The 8,425-nt window shown below is 39.4% G+C and overlaps 1 non-coding gene across 1 annotated transcript; it reads right to left on the bottom strand.

The window, feature by feature from the left end:
• Positions 1-8,022: 8,022 nt before the first annotated feature.
• On the bottom strand, positions 8,023-8,103 carry TRNAL-CAA (transfer RNA leucine (anticodon CAA)). The gene has a single exon. It is a non-coding gene; the product is annotated as a tRNA-Leu (tRNA).
• Positions 8,104-8,425: the final 322 nt, after the last annotated feature.

The following is an 8,425-nucleotide window of genomic DNA, read 5'->3' on the forward strand; positions in this document are numbered from 1 at the left end:
GCTACGGATATTTTTTTTGGAGACAATTGTTTCAGGATGATTCTATTATGACACTGGATCTGCATTGTGCTTATCGGCGGCCAGCCTTGTTATATCTCTTTGGAGAAAATTACTCTGACATAGCTACTGAGCATGGGAATGCCCGACTCAGGACATGATTTTAGTAGTTTTATATATGTGTTGTATCAGGTTTCCCTTGCTACCCAAAGCTTCTCTCTCTACAAAATTTTGATAGGAAAAATTACAGTTTTAGTAAAGTATTTCAGCCATCATCTCTGCCTCTGATCTCATACTTTAGGGGCCATATGTTATACAATAAAATGACCTCCTCATCAACTCAGAGGTGAAAGACATGATGACTGAAGCAAAGACCACAATTGCAAGCCTTGGTTCCACATTAACACTGGTTGCACACTAAAAACCTTCTTTATAAAGCTTGTTACCAAGCCTAAGGGAGCGTTAATGACCTCACTAATTCATGTTACTAGTGAAGGGGTAGCATTAGTGAAACTAAGGGAAGTTCAATGGGTCAAACCAACGAATTGACTCACAAATATATAGATATTTATCCCTAAATTTGCTCAAGGAAAGCAAGGAAACGTCCAAAATCAAGATATTTGGAGGATTTCTAATCTAAGAAAAGAAGGCAAATGGGAAAGAGTTGAGAAGTGGAGCAACTTCATTGCTTTTTCCCTAGTGAATTCTAGGAGGAGCTTGGCAACCCTAACTCGATTACTATATAAGCAAGGTGAGGGTTATTGTGAAAAGGGTTAGAGCATTTGAAAGGATAGCCCACTAAGCTGTTGTGAACTGTCATACACTTGAAGAAGTGAGTTGAAAGAGAGAAAGAGAGAGAAGAAGAAGAAGGGGCAAGGGAAGACTTATACAATGGATCGTTGCAATCACTCTTCCATTATAAATACAGAACTACAGTTGTGTTCCCTACTCCATATTGTCGGTAACATTGTTCATTAAGTTGTTCATTTTGATACTTGTTTAGATGAGTGGTTTAGTTGTATACAAATAGATGTTCATTGTGCATTCTTATATTAGTTTTCAATATTGTATGCTGTGATTGTGTTTTCCTTTCCTTTGTGTAGGAATTGATTTGGAGCCTGCTTTGAGGGAGTTTCTCTTAGCTGCATAGCGATCTCCAAACAAATCTAGAAGGAGACTTGAGGTAATCCTTTTTCCATACTTTGTTAACTTATATTTGATAGATGAACATGTGTATAACTTGGTAGCTTCTGCAGATAATCTTACAGTCTGTCGAAGGTCCCGGGAAGGCCTTTGAGGTTAGTTTCAATTCTCCATACACCGTGCATTTTACCCCATAGCAGCAGCACCCATTCCATCGCACCATGCCACTATTTTTTTGGTATTGCGCTTTCAAATTTGTCCAAGAATTCATCCACCACTATCACCCCATCATAGGTTGGGAGTTCCCTTGCCTCTGTTGTCACGCAATGCAGTGATCTAATAATCATGTTACAATTTAGCATTGTCACTTCGTGCAGTCGGTTCTACTAGAATTCTACTTCTTCATCAGAATCCGTAGTACAGGAACTTTCATGCTCCCATGAGATTCTCCCATCTGTAGTCAGGTTCACCCGCTCCTGGTCTTGCATGGTTATCTGGTAAATATAGTCCAACTCATCATCGCTTTCATTGTCACGCACTAGTTCAGTGTACCATGCTCCTTCGGTTGGGTCTAGCGGAACTACTACGCGTAGGGACTTTTTCTCATATATCATCTTCTACTTCTTCAGGTTGATGTCTCCATTCATATCAGTGGCCCAGTCTATTCCTAGCAACGCGAGATAAGCATTGTTGTCTTAAACAATCTCTATTACTTCAAAGTCCGTCTACGTGCTCGTGCCTTTGATATCAACTGTTACCCCTTGCAACCTCCCCATGGGCAAAATCTTCTATTAGTTTGCAATTCGTAATTGAATAGGGGACCACTGTAACATGGGCCTGCCCATGTGTTCCCATGTCTACTTTGGTAACACATTCACATCTGAACCCAGGTCTAGGATTACCTGATCCATTTCATACTCGCCAATCTACGCCGTCTATCTCATTTCCCTCACGGTACACAAGGAATGCTTTCTCAATTTTTGGATTATGCATGGTTCTCCCGACCCCGCGCACTAAGTGATAAGCTCTTGTAGTCCCTTCACTGCCTTGTTGTCATGCAACAGTTTCATGCATGTCTCCAAAAAGGTAGTAAGCATAGAAGGATCCATCCCTGGCTCTGGTCGATCCTTACTACCTGAAGTGGAGGCTTCCAGGAAGCTCTTCTTAGCTTTCATAAACGTCTCCTTTGTGAATTCTAAGTCAAACTCAGGTTCTTTGTAGGAGCCTTGCAAATCCATGTATCTTCCTCGGACTGCTTCCCATTATCCTCCCTTGTGGTCACATGACTTCTAAGCACCATGTTCACATTTGGGTCTTCTTCACGTGGTTTAGACCTCATCATTTGAATATTTTGAGTCGGAGGAGGCTGGAGTACCCCTTTCTCGTGCATCTGTGCGATCAACTTAGGACAATCTACTACTTCATGATCGAACTGATCACAGTGTGAACAAGATATTCTCGTCGGGTTGGTACAATCACGGGTGTAGTGCCCTGGTCCTTCGCAATTGTAACAAATTAACTGTCTGCAGCCCCTTCCTGGCCCCATTCCTCCTCATCCTCGACCTTGCCCCTGAAATCCAGCACATGCCATCCCTGCCGCTAGGTCAAGGGCTCGTGTTTCTGTCTGCATCCAATAGGCTGGGGTCTGTTCCATCATTAACTCGTAGCTATGACAAGTACGCTCGTCATGGCCCACCGACCTACAAAAATTACAAAATAGTTGTTGGGGTGCCGGTGTATACTTCTGCAACAAATGATAATTATTTGTCATGTGCTTACCTCCTATATGATAAATCATGCATCATAATGAGGGTGTCACACTTGGACCTGCCTATGCCTCTAGTCTCAATGGAATTGGCCCTCCTCCTGCCGAGTAGTTCACAAATATTGGATAGTGATCCTTTTCATGGCCCCGGCCTTTGAATTTTATGCACCATACTTCTTTGCGCGCCTCTAGCCGCGGTGCCCTATCTTGCTTCAAGCTTTGCATTTCCAGGCAAATATTCTGTAGTTGCACATGGATTTGTTGAATTCCCAGCCCCTGATCTTGTATCGGTGTCTCATGCAACCTCATCGCCATTTCCAACGCTTCAGCCTAAGTAGAAAGTTTCTATTGCAATAGCGCCATCCTCAGGTGTGGTGTTAGAGATGCCACAAACCAAGCGCGATGCTGCGCATCCATGAGCATCATATTAGCCTCTTTGATCGTACTCTTCAGTCACTGATCTAGATCCTATGGGGTCTCACCTGGAAGCATCACGATCTCTTTAAACTCAATGATTGATAGTGTCTCTGATTTCGGCCGGCTAAATTCTCTATTCAACACATTCTAGATGTCTGTTATTCCTACATTTGGGTGATCATTAGAGTACTTAATATACCATGTCAACGTGCGATCCTATAGTGTGCTCACCAATTTAGCCTTCTTAATGTTGTCATCCATGACCCCTTACGCTTCCGACACTACTCTTACCACGAACCAGAACTGGCCCAAATCCTCACTCCCTACTCCTTTGAATACTGGTAGCTTGATCGCGCTTGCCATGCTGAACTGTGGGTTTGGGAGATGGAGGTTAAGGAGGTGAAGCAGGTGGTGGCATGGGTGGGGGTGGTAACTGCGAAATGCACTGCCTTATCAAACTAACCGAACTTCTCGGAGAGACCCGAGCGAGCTCTTCCTCGCTCTCTCACGAAGGTGAAATTAAGGGAGTGTTTCCTAATTCCCTGCTACCTTTGTAGATCTTTCTGCTCTGCATCGTTCCAAACATTAATGTATTCGAATAACCCTCTTTTCACATAGCAGAATCTTAATCCAGGTATTCAAATATTTAATGTACTTACCTCGCAGTCCCTTGAGAAAATATCATTCTACTTCGCTGTAGCTCACGGTCATATCTACCGCAAATTCAGTGATAAATCCCCCTATTATCCGGTCGAGCCAATGGTCCACATCTCACGCAATCTTATCTTATGATGCCTCTAGTCTGCGCACTAATTTCAGAATCCACACTATTGGTTGGTTGAGCTTACACCTTCCCTGGCTATCGGCTAATGTCGCGATCCACTCATACAGTTCAGAAGGAAAGGATGCGAAGAAGTTCTCGTGGATTTCTGTATACACGTAGCGATTCAGCCACCTTTTCTCAGAAACCTATGGAGTTCTGTTTTCCTGTGTCACGAACTCGTGAATCTTCTTGTCCTCTCTTTGATTCTTGGATTTCATCTGTATGACCTCTTTTGATAGGCTTTGCATCAGGTTTCAAATGATTTTCATCTCACCTACTAGTGAGCGTGCTATGCCTTGCCCGATGCGGACAAGCGGGTCAACCCCCTTAGGAGAAGTCTTTAGGAAATAGTCTCCATATACAATGTAAATTGAGAACGAATCTTATTAATAAGTTTTTTTTTCCAAGTAATAATTTCAAGGATTTTTTCCCTTACTGCAAGGATTTTTTAATAGAGGAAACTAGTGATCGAGAGAAGTCATCAGTTCCATTCATATGGGCACATATGAGATTACTAAATGCTCGGGGGTATAAATATGGGATTCTTATCCCTTTTTTCGTTCTTGGGTATTCTATTCTTCAATATTTTAAAGTTATTTCTTTCACCTTTATCAATATAAAGAGATACTTTGAACTCATCAAGTATTTAAAGCATCCATCATACGTGATAGAGTTGCAAAAAATGATTAATCCTCCCGTGCCTAATAGCTTTCTCTATTATACAATAGACAGAGACAGATCCAGTTCTCTTCCACAGATTATTAATAGTTTTTTTTCTATGAATATGAAGAGGAAGAGGAAGACGAAGAGGAAGACGAAGAATAGAAATATAAAATTGCTTATAACTATAATAAGAGAGTTGAACGGATTGTGCTCTAGTATGGATATCTCCGAAAAAGAGATGAACTTACTAGTTCAGTTTCTAATGACGGAAAAAGCCCTTTTTAAATTTGAATCAATTTTTACTTACAGTCATAATTTATTCAAGAATGAATTTGGAGATCAAATCATTAGACAGCCAGGGCTTATTCACTTACGATATTTGGCCTACACTTATCAAAAAGGTCTAATTAATTACGGGTTCAATCCATTTTGTTTAGCAGAAAGATGGGTATTCCTTGCTTTTTGTCAGAAGATTACCTCTTCACAAATATTGTGTCAAACCAACCCCACATTTCATGGAAAACCTTTCTCACTCCACTCAGGATCATTACTTTCCAAAGGGATTTTACTGATAGGTCCTATGGGAACTGGCCGATCCTATTTGGTCAAAAGTCTAGCAGCAGACTCATATGTTCCTTTAATAAGAATATCTCTGAAGAAGCTCTGGTATGGTGAGTATTTAGATTACCCTCTTGAACGTATTCCTACTGAGTTTGATCCTTTTGTGAAAGACAAAATGGAAGATTTCCATATTACCTTAGAATTGGCGAAAAGCATGTCTCCTTGCATAATATGGATTCCAAACATTCATGAACTGAATTTAAATGACGCAACTAACTATTTATTTGGTTTTGGCTTCACTGACTTGTTCCTTAGTGTATTAATGAACAATCTCTTTAGATTTAGAGATGGTGAAAAAGATTCTATGAGAAATATTCTTGTTATTGCTTCGACTCATATCCCCCAAAGAGTGGATCCAGCTCTAATAGCTCCAAATCGATTAGATAGATCGATCAATATTCGAATGCTTGTTATCCCACAACGACAAAGGGAATTTCCTATTCTTTTATGTAGCAAAGGATTATACTCGGGAAAATTTCCCGATGAATTTGGATCTATAACCATAGATTATGCTGTACGAGATCTAGCAGCACTGGCCGATGAAGCCTTAATACTTAGTATTACCCGAAATAAATCAGTTATAGACACTAATACAATTCGATCCGCTATTTATAGGCAAATTTTTCATTTACAATCTATGGATAATCAGGTTGGATCCAGTCAAAATGACGAAAGAATTATCTACAAAGTAGGAAAGGCTTTTATACAAAATACGCTTAGAAGAAATTCTCCCATGAATCCTCTATCTACAAAAAAGGAATTATGGAAGAAAAGGTTTTGTTATTTGTCCGAATGGTATTTAGAACCTTCGATTGCCGAAACAACTATGAAGGAATTGACCATACTTCCCCATATTTTGGGTTGCTTGGCCGGATCAGCGGCTCGAGATTCTTGGTCTATATCAGAACAAAATAGAGAGAATTGGATTCCTTTCGATAAATTAGCTGAGCATGATCTTGATATAGATTCTAGTCTTTTAGAAAGTATTCTGGTGGAGTTTCCATTTTCTAGGTTAGGAATATGTCAGGGTAAGTCCGATAAGGATCAGATCACATTTTCTCCTCAACTCAAAATGAGAGATAATCTAGATCTGATACGATTTATGAAAGAATATGAATTGAAGTTTACTCCCGGTGCAAAACAAAGGGATATGGATGAAGAATTAATAAAGAATGTAGTTTGGACTCCTAGGATCTGGCGTCTTAGTTTTCTTCGCAGTAATAGATTCGATCATATAAAAACACCCAATTCATTGGGATCTTCGTATCAGTTCGGATCGTTAAGAAAACGGCAGATGGACAGATCTCTATTTCCTATACAATATCCGAAGAAATATAAATACTCTAAGAAACCAATGTTCTTTATAGGAAGACGATTTCTTTGGGATTCCTTCCTATTTCAAGAGCAGCACCCTGTGTTTTCACGCCAAGAATTTTTCGCAAATGAAGAACTGCTGAAAAGGCTTTATATTACTTATGGTGCAAGAAGATTAATAGCACAACCTGATTTTTTCCCTAAAAAAAGTATCCAAAGTTTTTTTCGTAGATATGATTCAAAATCCACGATCAATTCGGTTTTGGTCATGAATTGGTGGAAACCATTGTCTCTTAGACATAGACATATCGAGCATTTCAAACGCATTCAAGCGATTGGTATCCAATTGGAACGTATGCAGCCATATTTTCCTATATATTCATATAACCGTTGGTTGACCGAAAATTCGAGAGAAAGGGTTGACCACTTCCAATCGTTAATTCATCGCCAAAGATGGCTCGGAACCAATAGGTTATTATCTAATGAATCTTTTCTTTATAATACTCTATTCGAGAGTTATCAATATTTATCAAATCTGTTCCTATCTAACAAAATGTTATTGGATCAAATTACAAAGACATTGTTGGAGAATAAATGGCTTTTTCCCAATGAAATTGAACACTCAATTCATACAACAGGATTAAGATTTGATATCAGCTGGGAGAATATGGAATGAAGTAAAAGAAAATTGACCGGGCAGTAGGGTCGTGGGAATCAATGAGAGGTTCTACATATGCTCCAATTTAAGATCCTATAAAGACTTGATAGATCTTTAATTTGAGGTTCCTCACTCCGAGATCTCGACCATGTAAGAGTAAGCATAGTCTAATAATATCTCATTAAGTTAACTAGACTATGCTTACTCCTTATTTCCTCGATTTCGGTTCTAGCATTATTTTTTTTCCACACTATTTGAAGAGAGGAAAGGATAGAGTCACAGGATCCGACATGGATATAGTTGGTGAGGTTCGGTCGTAACTCCCGTATATTGCAAGATCTTGATAGAGGTGGTATCTGGTCAATCTATGTATCGATCTTCTCAATCTGTGTCCTTAATGAAATATACCTCATAATACGAGGGTGTATTCGGAATGGACTCCTCATTAGGTAGAGAAGATCTGATCCTACCTGTGATCCACTGTCCTATTCCAACAGCGTTAACTTGTAGGTAATCGATCGTCGGAATACCTCGTATCAACAGAGAATCTATCTCAATCTATTGAGATACTCTACGAGATTTTCCATAATATTGCTCATTCAATAAGCATGAGCAATATTATGCCTTGAAGAGGACTCGAACCTCCACGCTCTTAAGCACGAGATTTTGAGTCTCGCGTGTCTACCATTTCACCATCAAGGCATCCCAAAAGGAAATTCTATTCCATTCATATATATATATGAAAAATATCCTGATCTATGAATGAACATATGTTAGAGATAGCGTATTCGAGTATTGATATACGATTGGTCATATAGGTTCATCATAAAAAAAAAATTATCTGGAGGAGATTTCCTATAAAACAAGACGACTGAATGAACATCCTTTATTTTTCAATTCAATACAAACCTAAAGAATTGAATATGGTACAAAATAAAAAATATTTTCAAAAACTTTAACTTTTTTCCGTAAAAGTGATGTCTTGGTCCGAGTGGAGGTAGGGGTAACAGTCCTTTTCTTTCTC

Source organism: Pinus tabuliformis, chromosome 6, assembly GCF_031772625.1.
Source record: "Pinus tabuliformis cultivar Carrire ecotype Pingquan chromosome 6, CPIR1, whole genome shotgun sequence".
NCBI classification, from domain to species: domain Eukaryota; kingdom Viridiplantae; phylum Streptophyta; class Pinopsida; order Pinales; family Pinaceae; genus Pinus; species Pinus tabuliformis.